General features: G+C 45.1%; 1 protein-coding gene across 4 annotated transcripts in view; it reads left to right on the top strand.

Annotated features, from left to right (window-relative positions):
* Positions 1-909: 909 nt before the first annotated feature.
* MEGF10 (multiple EGF like domains 10) overlaps positions 910-12059 on the top strand; it is a 106799-nt gene continuing 95649 nt past the window's right edge. For 2 of the 4 annotated variants that reach the window (XM_075526963.1, XM_075526960.1), the window contains exon 1: positions 910-1004. The gene's annotated coding sequence lies outside the window, so the exon portion shown is untranslated. The remainder of the gene's footprint in view (positions 1005-12059) is intronic. The other 2 variants (XM_075526961.1, XM_075526962.1) reach the window with 1 other exon arrangement.

The following is a 12059-nucleotide window of genomic DNA, read 5'->3' as shown; positions in this document are numbered from 1 at the left end:
TCTGTCGGGAAAAAGGTGCTTTAATGGCACCACTTCCTGGTATGTCAAGCGCAAAGAGCGAAAGTCCATCTCTTGGCAAGATAATACCAGTTACGCAAGGCAGATTTCCCCTTGCGAAAGCTGATTTGGTAGATGGTACTGTCCTCATTATTTTTGATTGCTTTTCGTATTGCTTAAAACATACGAACAGTTGTTTCGTCGTGCAGAGGCTGTGTTAAAAGGGGGGGTGGGGGTGCGACGACATTTGTCCGTCTCTTTCGGGCTCTCTTTTGTATAAAGACACAAGTAGTGATTGCTTACTTTGACAAAACCTTTTCCTTTCCGTGCTCCACGCTGCAAGTTTAGTCGCGAAGCAGGCTCACAGGTCTGATTGACCTGAAATACTCGGGGAATAACAAGTCTCTCTACTTAAACATGCAAAAATACATGTAAGTGAAAAAGCAATGACGTCCTTCCTTTCCCACGCAGTACCGGAGGGGAGCACACGACGCCCGTTTTTCTGTGGAGCCCAGGACCAGCTCCCGCTCGTGGGACCGAAGGAGCTTTGAGGATTTTATTCCTGGGTCACCGGCTGGGTAGGTTCCCATCCTTCACCGGGCTGAACAAAACGACCTCTGCGGCCCCTGTGTAGCTTTCGCTGTGCCTGCAGGTGGCCGGAGGGAGGCTATTTTGGGGCGGAGGAGGGGGGAAGGCAGCGTCCGCGCCGGGGAGCGCCCCACGGGCGACACCAGCTCGAAAAGCCTGTAAGCGGTTAAGTGTGTGTGTGTCTGTCTGTCTGTCCCCCGTGGCTACACGCCGCTGCTGGGACGCCGGGGGCCGGGGCCAGGGGCGGGGGCGGGCCGGGCCGGGCCGGGCCGGGCGGAGGAGGGGCTGCGCCCCGCCGGCCCCGCCGCACACACCGCCCCTCGCTCGGCGCAGCGGCGGCGCGGCACCCGGCGGCGGCACCCGGCGGCTCCCGGCGGCTCCCGGCGGCCGGTCGGACGGGGAGGGCGCCCGCGGGACAGGTAGGCAGCGACCCGTCCCGTCCCGTCCCGCCCCGCAGGTGCGGCGCCGGGAGGCCGCGGTGCCGGGCGCGGGTGCGGCGGAGCAGCGCGGCGGCATCCCGGGTCGGGCGGCGCCCCGGGGGGGTGGGCGAGGCGGCATCGCCCCCGGAGCGGAGCGGAGCGGAGCCGAGCCGGGGCTGCCCTCGGCAAAGGTGCCCTCGGGGTAGCGGTGGGGCCGGCCCCGCTCGTCGGTACCGCCGCCTCTGCAGAGCAGCAGGCGCCCGCGCGTGTTTCTCTCCGTGTTGTCGCTGGTGGGTGTCCGGGCCGGGCGGGCGGCCCTGGGGCTCCGGGCAGCCTCATCTCGCCCCCCCAGCTCGCATCGCCTCCGTCTCCCGCGCTGGCGGTCCGGAGCCGGGACGGGTCGGTTCAGGCTCTCTGTAGAGCAGAGGATTTGCGCGAAAGGTCTTTTATTAAAGGTTACCGTTCGTTTTCACGGACGGGTTTTGGCAGTCCCAAAGAGAGACTGGAGCGAGGGTGCGTCCTGAGATAGAGGGATGTTTGTGTATATATGTAAATAGGCATGACCTGCACGTGAAAATGCACATCTGTTTAACAACTTGACTTCGTTCCAGCATATGTCTTCCAGCAGAAGCTGCCTAGAGAAACTCTCAGTTGTGTGGTATCCTGTACAGATTTTCTTTTGGCGACAGTCACAGTAGTGTAAATATTTCCTATTTCGTGTTTCAGCCAAGAAGTAGGCTCGATCTGGAAATGCAGGCACAAATCAATTAGGAAAAATAAGCAGCTGCTTTTCCTAGAATGAGCGGGGAATGCAGGGCTTTTTGGTAATCCTACAAATTACTTAAATGTTGCTGCCAGTCATTGAGTACTTAAGTGTCGTCAAAGCAGACACGTATTTCCTGGAATCGTGTACAGCTCTGAAGTTTTTCTCAAGTACCAACTTTTGACTATAGAGTGAGTTTAAAACCTCAGTTTGGAACATGCCATCAGTACTGAAGATGTTTCATGGCATACTTTCTCAGGTTTGTAACTGAGCTTTGGCAGCAGCAGTTTGGAAAGCAGATTAACGTAATGACTCTATTTGGGAAAAATGTTTTTATCCAGCAACTTGGAAGAACAAAAAAAAAAAAAAGAAAAGCCAAGTCTGGAGAGTGACATTTGTTTCCCAGCAGATAAGCTACAGACCTATGCTGAAAAGTCTTAGATGCTTTGACTGAGCAGCATGTCTGATGTGAGACTGAAACTGAAAGCTGGCTTCAGGCTTCAGTTTCCTTGTCAACACCCCTAAATGCCATTTGTGCCCAATAACACAATAACTGGGAGGAAAGCATATGTAATTAGGTATGTGCGTTCTTCTTGAAGTGCAGGGGGGCGTGCAACTGTCTGAGCTGGAGACAGAATTTAGGAAAATAACAGCCTGGGTGGCCGAATTATCTGTATTGGTTGCTACTCAATGGCCCTGCAAAAGAAATGGTATTAGGAAGCCTATTTTTATTTTCCGTCTCAAGTCAGAAAGGCCAGCTGGGCCGGTGTGCTCCAGATTTTTAATAAGCTGGACAAACAATGTAATTTAGGCCCAAGTTTCTACTTGTTTGCTCATATAACTCATGCACCTGCACAGCATCAAAACATGGGACCTTACCTCGTAAAACTGATTTAATTTGTCTTACACAGACAACTGTAATCACCATGTGGCCTTGTCATACAATCAATTTTAAATGCGTATCGCTCCCACAAGAGGTGGATCAGTTGCATCATGTTAGTATTGATTGTTAATATGCTGTGGAGATGGCATGGCTTTGCATTTGCCTTCTTAAGATGGTGCAGTTTTAAGTTTGGACTGTTACAAGTCTCTGCTAGAAGATGAGCAGTTCACAGGAGAGGCAATGAATTTTCTGTGTCTTGCCCACTGATTACAATCCATATCTTGCAAAAAAATTCTCAACTGCTAGTTAGTTGCTCAGTGATCTGTGTGAAGTAAAGTGGTTGTATCTATTTAATTTCCCTGGAAATCACTTACCAGTGTTCCTGTTTTGACTATCAGGTGGTGAAATGGTCCAGAGCTGACGCTGTTCTCCAGGGGCAGGGCTGTGCACACCAGTTTTGACTCCCCAGTAGGCAGAAACTGTACTGCCTTTGCCTCAATAGCGTGGTGCTTTAGCCCTTTGCACACCATAAATTTTACCATTTAGCTGCTCTAGCTATAATATGGATAGCTAATGCCAACACTTTAAATGCGACTGGAGGTGTGGGGTTGGGTCCCCAAAGGGTGGGCACCGGGAGGACCTCTCCAGGGCTTACAGTGTTAAATGAGCTGTTCCTGCCCTGCGGGTGATCAGAAGAGTTCGACCAAGTGAGCGATCCTTCGGTGACTCTTCATAACCATGTTTTCTACAAAAAGATGTATTCTGCTGTATGGGGGCATACACCTAGGGAAGCAAATGCAGTTTAACAAAAGCAGTTAACTCATCTAGGCAAAGAACACAGGAACCGTGCATTAACATACTTAAGTTTGATTAACATCTAACAGAGTTTGGAGTGGGCTTTTGACTGCAGCTGGTAAGGATCCCTTGAATTTATATTTAGATTACTTGGCAGGAGTTTTGCTCCATGCCTCTACATACATTTTTCTTGTCTAGGCATTTTCACTTCTTCTCATTAGGCAAAGTAAGTGGCTTTTGAGGAAGGAAAAAAATAAACAGGTTCTTTGCATACATGCTACAATTTTAGTCAAAACAAAGATACGTTGATTCTTCCATGGAGAATACCGTACTATGGATATAATACAGTATATTCATTTTTTAAATGGAACACAGTGTAGAGCAGTAAAAATCCACTGTAAGCCTTTCTTCAGATGTGGAGTGGAATGGTGTAGTGGAATTACAGTCAAAGTTCTTACATCCTTGTTCCCGTTAAGCAGTGTCTTCCTTGATGAAGGATGCCAGTGGCACCAGATTTCACTATATAGTAGTTATGTTACCGACTCACTCTCAGCAATGGAATTTGACCCTGAATTTTAATATCAAGAGATGAGTTTCCCAGTAATTGGTACTCATATTCCCCTTTGAAGATTTGAAACATAGGCTAGAATCAGCATATCATGAACTTAGGTATAACTGCATTATTTTTTCATCTATGAGAAGAATCTGTGTCTTGATATTCTAGATGTTTTTCTTATGAAAAGAGTATGTATCATCTAAAGCCATCTATCAGAAAAAATAGGAGTATTCTGGGGAGGGATTGGCTTTACTAGAATAGCTTTATTGATTGTGTCAGCATTCTTGTTAATTAACCCATTCAAACTGTCTGGTGTTTAATTGATGTTTTGCTTGTGTAAGGATTTGTGGTTCATGCCTTTGGATGTACACATTAGGTTTATATTAAAATGTAGACAGCCAGCGTTTCATGTTTTATCTGTGTTTTGTATCTCATTGTCAGAGAAATTAGCCCATAGTCAGCAATGAGGTACTAATTCTGAGCCGTTTTGATGTGCAAGACAATGAAAGAATATAGATTGGGAAGCAGAAAGCATAATTTTAACTTTGACACTGACTTGCTGGGTGACCTCAGGAAATAAATTTAATCTTTTTTCTGCTGCTGTAAAAGAACACTCTTCTAAGCCTACCAAATTATTTTTGTTGAACACACAGAGATGCAAGTTAACTCTTGCAAAGAAACTTGAATACAAAGGCTTCATATTAATGTGGCTTATATTTAAAATAGAAACACTAGCACTAACAGCTGTAGGTTGTACAGCTCTAGTGTCCCACCACTCCAGTCACAGGAGCTGTACAACAGCACAAAAACAATAGCAAAAATGGTCTTGCCTTTTATAATCTAAAATTTAAGACAAAAGACAATAGGAAATAAGGAAGGACAATGAAGTAACGAAAACAGCTGTCAAGCCACTGTTATATTATTTATTCATCAAAAATAATAGAAATTAAAATGTTTAAAGGGATTAATGATTTTTTTTTTCAGGTGAGAGTCTTCAAATAGAAGACAGTGTAGAACTACTCTGAAACACCAGTGTATTACCAATGAGGGCTGGTACCATGGCGCTGCCAAAAAAGGGGTCAACATCTTGTTAAGTACGAGAAGTGTTGGGCATGGGAAGAGACCATGAAAGGCAAGGGGTTCAGAGAAGTCATGACCTTAGGGCGATGCAGAAGGTGGATTTGTCAGGCTGGGCAAGAGAAGACCGACAGGGTTTTGTGGTGTGGGGTGAAGTTGTCCAGGCATGAGACTGGGGGGCCCTGACCCAGCCCAGTGATGTCTCTTATGGGCAGTGCTGGTCTGGGAGGGTGTCCTCGAAACAGTGGTGGAGGATGTAGAGAAGAGGGAGGGCTGGTCAAGAAAGAAAAATGATCAAGAGAGCAATAATGTGTGTTTAGCGTGACTGACACGTCTATGAGCAGTAGCAGGGTGGAGTATCAAACCAGAGTTTAGCAGAAGATACGTTACTTTGATGGACTGCAAAGAAAAGAAAAATGGACTGGACAGAAAACAATAAGCAAGCTGGTAGTTTGTTGTTCCACGCACACCCCAATTTCTTTTGGAAAGAAGCCATTCCTTTGTAAAGTTTTCTGTACATCGCAAGCATTATGCTATGAGTTCTTGCTGCATCGTGCTTATCTCCTTCAGGGGTAGATCCTGTAAGCCTTCTTCAAAGTGAGTAGTGCTGTATTCCACAAGTAACTGTACGAGACAAGTATGTGCAGCACAGAATGATTCAGAGAGACAGTAAGGGCAGGAGGATGGCGTTCTTGACATAGTTTGGTCTTAGCCCTGTGAGAATATTTTTCATTAATGAAAACAAAGACATCCGTGCCGGGTCTCAATGAGTTCAGCGTGTTCACAGCATCTTTTGAAGTTTTTCCTATACAGAAATCTTGTTTATCTACTATTCAGGACTTTTTTGGGGTACTTGGTGAATTTAAAGGATTTACACAGCAAGTAGTAACCTTGTCACCTGGTAAGTTACTCATCGTTTATCTTGTGGACCTGTTTTAATTTTGTCTTGCAGACATTTTTCTGAAGTACAGGAGAAGAATATTCAAGGTGGAGGTAACTTTGACTTGGGATTTTTCCTGTCCCTAACGGTTATGTGGAACAAAATACTCTGCTGTCAAAGGGCTTAGGAAAACTCATGATGCGATCCGCATCCGTGGTTCGCAGTGGATCTGGCAGTGACGCGCAGTGCCTGTACTCTGCAGTCACGCCGCAGCTCTGCAGCGGTGCCAGCCCGGGGTGTGCGAGCTGCCGGAGACCTCCCCAGCTTCGGCTCTTCCGGTGCGTTGGGGTTTCCCATGGGGAACCAGCATGCGCTGGAGGAAGCTGGACGCTGCAGTCTAGTTTTGACATGCAGTTTTGACCATCGTAATTCATATCTAAAGATCAGGGCTGCAGGGTGCATCTGCCTTGCACTGTAGACGCAGGCGGGAGCGGCGAGGTTGTTAGCTGGTGGAACAAAGGGGGGGAATTTACAGCTGCGGTGCTGTGCCTGTCTTCTGAACTGGGTTTTAGGAGGATCCCACTACCATGGTGGTATGCTTCTGACCTCACATACTGCAAAGGTGAAATAAATCGAACTTGTTTCTGTGTTTTCACTGTTGTTGGCTGCATTCAGACCTTCTGTACTACGGCAGTCTATTTTTTATTAAACATGTTGCTCAACACTTGAGTTTGGTGTTGATTCACGCATAGTAATTTAGATGATGGCTATTTTATGTTACTTGCCCCTTTCTTCATGTGACCCGTAGAGAAGTTTTTAGAATCAGTTGATTTGGATGAGAGCTTTTGAATCCTGACTTTTAAAGTTTCGTCACTGCTGAATTGATTAACTGAAGAGGAGCAAAAGAGTTTAGATCACAGGGCTCTGCCAAAAAGAGCCCCCAAAGTGAATGTTTTGTGTGAAAGCATGCCTTGCAGTTTAAGCCCAGAGTGACAATGATTGTAACACAACGCTGTTCATGTGACAGCCAGACAAAGAAGCCATTATGCACGGCTGGCTGGCATCAGATCCTCCCAAAGCCAATAGTCAGACTAAGCTTGGTCGCCCTGAGAACGTGAATACACTGGAAGCACTTGCATGTTAAAAAAGAAGAAAAAGACATGCGTGTGTGTGCGCGCTCGTGTGTGTGTGTGCCAAGGTCCAGTTAAGTTGTAAGTGCAAAATGACATAATTGATTTGTTTATGTTTTTTTGGAAGTTGCTGTCAGGAATCAGCAAAAAACATGTAACATAGCACTGAGGACAGACATGGTGGGAATTAGACATAGTATGTCAACAGACCAAGCAGATCTTCCTGTTCCTTTGCTCTGTGCTACAGGATTGCTTCCTACAGTGTACTTTCAGCATGTATAAATGAGTTTTAGTTTCCTCTAAAGTGTTTACATAATTTTGGACTGCACTGGTCTGTCAACACACACATGTTATGATCACTGGAACTTATGCCCAAGTAATGCTTATGTGTGTTTCTGGGAAGCATTTGTTTGGTGACTTACAAACCCTCTTCAAAAGGTTCAAGACCACTGGCAAGAATCAGAGCACTTGATACATGAAGAAATGTCCCTGACAACTTGCAAGCTGCAGCAATCTTGGCCCCAAAGGCAGCATACTTGCGTCAGCCATTGTAAATCTACTTAAAAAATAGGATACGGCAGCTGGAGTGGAAAGCTCTTCAATTAGATATGTATTTGTTTAAAAACAACTGTTTCGCCTTTGCAGCCCTGAGGGCTGGATTGTCTTCTCCAGTGCACAGGAGGTGGCACCCAATGATGACCAGAGTCGCTGGTGATCACACTCGGCGGAGACGCTTTGGCCTCATTCCCTAGCTACTGCTGTATGTTACCTTTTTTTCCTTTTTTCTTTTTTTTCCTTTTTTCTTTTTTTTTTCCCCCCCTCTTCCTTTTTTTTTCCCCTCTTCCTTTTTTTTTCCCCTCTTCCGTTTTCTTTTTTCTTGTTCCGATTAAGGACCTTATTAAACTAGTGTTTGCTTTTGAATGGCATTTGCTCCTAAACACTTAGCTTGAGGGAAACATCATTTACAGAGCAGTCTTTGCCTGTTTGTTGGTATATTGGTACTGGTATAAAAACAAAGCACCATGAGTTCAATTTCTTTAATTTCATGTAAGGTTCAAATATGTTTTTTTTTCATTTTGCTCTGACTGTTACACTTTCTGAATACAGAAATTCAAAATATAAAATGATTTCCTATTCTGCAGTTGTGTTTTGTTTATACTGACACATTTTTCCTACTTTGTTTACACTTTCCTACTGAATATTTTACTTTAGAGAAGCTTTTGAAGTGCAAAGAGGAACAGTATTTTTTGCAACTGGTGACAGAGTAGTGTTAAATAATGCATCTTTTTATTTATTCAGTTCTCCATCATTAGGCTTTTCTTTGGAGGGTTTTTCGTCTATACTTTTGGGAGGGACAATCACCAAAATTACTTATGCCTATATTAAGAGTTTTGTGTCATGAAGAATTAATCTGAAGGGAGTCAGGCTGTATTTTGTGTTTGGGGTACAAATGGTAAATCAAGAAGCATGGTATATTGGTAGCTCTATTTAAATACTCAATACAAGCGCGGGAAGAGCTGATGATTTTGTTACTCCTGCCTGCACCAACAAGGGCCAAGCTCAGTCCTGCTCCATCCAACACGTGCTGAGGGCTGCCCCCAGCAGCCACCCTTCCCTGCACTCACCCCCCTCACTCCAAAAACATGACTCTCAGGAGTTGTTGCAGGCTCTGTATGAGCTTGGCACTTCTGCTCACAAATTCCCTTTTACGCCAAGTTGCTTGTGGTTGAGGATCAAAACTAGGGAGCTTAATGATTTTGTCTGAATTTTACATGTCAATAAAAATCTCAGCCAATTTTGGCCTGACACTTGCATGGTTTTTTGTGGTTGTTGCTTCTGTCTTTAACCTTAGTGTGCTTGAAGAGTCTCACTGCTCCTGGTAAAAAAACAGGAGGTGTTTGGTTTGGGGAGCAAGGTTGGCATAGTTAGACTGCTGACCATTTTTTTCCTCCTCCAGTGTTTACCTTACATGTTTTAGTAAATGTTTTTAATAGAAAAAATACTGAGGACACAGCCTGGCTGGTGTCAGACGGAGACTGAGCTGTCAGTCTAAGAAATTCAGTGATCTGTCTGAGTAAGTCAGGTGAATAAATGCTTGCTGAGGGTAAAGCTGGGCTAGACAGGCTGTTTTGTTTTTTTTTCCAAACAGTCCTCAAGAAAAGGATCAGTTCGTAATAATTGTTTTTAACTGTTAGAAGGGTGCCAGACTGTATAGAAGATAGGATTTCCTTTTCTCTTGCAAGCCCTATGGAAATGATGCTTGTGATCGCTGTATGTGCTGCCATTAAAGGATGTTCATAGGCCACTGCACAGCCTTATGACAGCAGTGGATTTTAATTATCCATATAATTACTTTTTTGTGCATAAGAATTTCTTCAACTGTAATGTCCCTATGAATGTCCTAAACGCGCGTGTCATGTGAAACAGCACATTGTCCATCTCCTGAAGACAGTAAAGCAAACAGCCTCTCCAAATCTGAAATCCCATCTCTCACATGGCCCTTTTGCTCAGTGAAAGGAAATTATTACTTCCAAATACTGATGTTTGGATTTGTACAAATGAATTCATGTCTTAGATGTGCTTTACTGTTCAAATCGCATCTGCCTGTACCATGTTTGGTTTTGGGACCACAAAAGACAAGGACATTTGCGTATGTTTTTTAAAAATTATGAGTAAGGCTTAACGCAGAGATGGTGCTGTGTGATTCTTGCCTGCTATTTATGGTTCGATATAGGTGTTGCTATCTCTCATGGTGTAAGCTCTCACGGTCCTGTTTGATGTTGTCAGGTCCTCCCATCCTTTTGGCATTTTCTGATGCATTGGAAGTATCCAAATTACTTTATGCAGTGACATCAAAATACAGGAACTTTGAAACTTGTGGAATTTCATTTTTTATTATGCAACTAGGAGACTTTCAGGAATCTAAACACCTCAAGAAGATTTCGTGGAAAGATGGGAAGGAGATTTATTAGTTGTGTTCAACAGGTCTTAGTTTATATCCTCTCTAGAGTGGTGTTTAGTTTCACAGAAAATGTAGATAATTGTAGTAGGAATAAACAGACACTTAAGTCTAAACAGAGTTTTTGTGAACCCCTAAATGGGAGTCCCATTTGCCCGTTTGTACCATTATCCTATTTGCCCCTAATTTTGTGATGCTACTTCCAGCGCCGTTACTCACGTGCTTTGTGAGTTCTCACGTGCTTTGTGAGCGAGCAGGTGAATATCCAGGTGAAATGACGAAGATCTCGGCACCTGTGGCCGGATGGCTGCTGCCGCTGCTTTGCGCTGGTGTTGTTTTCCTGGCATGACCCATAGGAAAGAAAAAAATACGTAACACTCTGCAGTTTCTCAATGTCGTGTTTATGAGGAGAGGAACTGTAAGTCCAGGAGCAAAAAACCCACCTCCCTGGCCCTGCTGGCTGTTTCGCTTGCCTGCTGAGGTGCAGGAAGGCTGGTGGTCTACCGAGTGCAACAGCCCTGATGAAGCTGTCTCCTTCCCTTCCCGTGCAGGGGACCGAGGTCTTAAACTCGACCAGGTTATGGGCTGCATGTGGGTTTGGGCACTCTGGGTGTAGCCTGTCCGGGTGCTGAGGGATGAGCTCTGCCTTTCCAGCGGGTTGAAGATGCATCTCCGTACGGGGAGCCTCTGTGCCACGTACTCAGGTGTTTGACATGGGGACTGCGCCTTCCTCTGGTTTTCAGTTTTGACAATGGTATTTCTAAAGAAAACTTCATAGTTTGCACAGGCTGCATTGACACCTGTCATTGCGTTGACTCCGTCGACACCTGACTCCATTGACACCCCCGAAATCATAGGCTGCCTCTTCACTATCCTCTTTTTGCCTACAAAAACCCCTCTTAACACACTCGTCTCCTTCCCTCTGACTTCATTCTGCTTAGACAGTGAAAACGTAAAAGCAGAAAAACCGTTTGGGTCCCATTTTCCGCCCCGGCCGTGGACTGTGCGAGGGCCGTGCGGCTGTGCGTGGGCTCCTGCCGGCGCTGGGGTAGACCCCTCGGGGCAGAGCCGGAGGCGGCATTGACCAGCAGCACGGCCGGCTAGCGCGCTCAGCTCGCGGCTGCGCCTGCCCTGTAATGGAGCTTTAGTGCTGCTTTAATCCACGCCACATGCGGGTGACCTGAGCAAACCCTGTGGGAAGACAGAAACCCTGTTGTGTGTTTGCGGAGCAGTTGCTCGGAAGCTGATGTACAGCTGTGGCCGGGCTTGTTTGGAAGTGAAGAGTAACTTGATCTTTTAATCTTTTTTTTTTTCTTTTTTTTTTTCTTTTTTCCTCCCCAGGCTGATACTGTAAATAACAACTGTTTCTGAAGAGTACCTGCCAGTGAGATTGAAATGCGTATTTTAAATTGAGGGATTTCATGAAGATTTTAGCTCTGTGCAAAGAATGTGCTTTTTTTTTTTTATAAATTAGTTTTAGCTAGTTTCATTTCTTTTCAAATTAGAGGCGTAAGAGAACAGAGGCTGAGGGCCTGATTTTCTTATTAGCATTGAGTAAACCGGGAGTAACTCAAGTGAAATCAGTGGACTTCCAGAGTAACTGAGGTGAGGTGCATGAACACGGATCCCTTCTGCATCGCCTGGGTAATGCATTGTAGGATCTGTGAACGCACACGTGTCTGTGTCGTCCAGATATCCCAAAGCTGCCTCCGCCAAAGCCAGAACAACTAGCCTCTTTTAATATGTTATTAAATTTTCTTTTAGAAAAAAGCTGAAATGCCAGCTCTGTAATGGACTCTGCTGAGAATGCATAGCAACATTAGTGCTCTTCATGCTTTAGGGTTGTTTTGGATTAAAGGCACTACACATTGCAAATACTGCTATGCAGGTATGCCACAGGGCTTCATCACTTTAAGACAGAGATGGTACTGGATGGAAGTGAGTTTCACTAGTTCCAGGGAAGTTGTTTAAACTCTGAGCCCGCAAAAGAGTGCGTTTTTAATTATTGCATA

This window comes from Mycteria americana, chromosome Z, assembly GCF_035582795.1.
Source record: "Mycteria americana isolate JAX WOST 10 ecotype Jacksonville Zoo and Gardens chromosome Z, USCA_MyAme_1.0, whole genome shotgun sequence".
NCBI classification, from domain to species: Eukaryota; Metazoa; Chordata; class Aves; order Ciconiiformes; family Ciconiidae; genus Mycteria; species Mycteria americana.
Note: the sequence above shows the minus strand (reverse complement) of the source record. Positions and strands in the feature narration are given on the sequence as shown.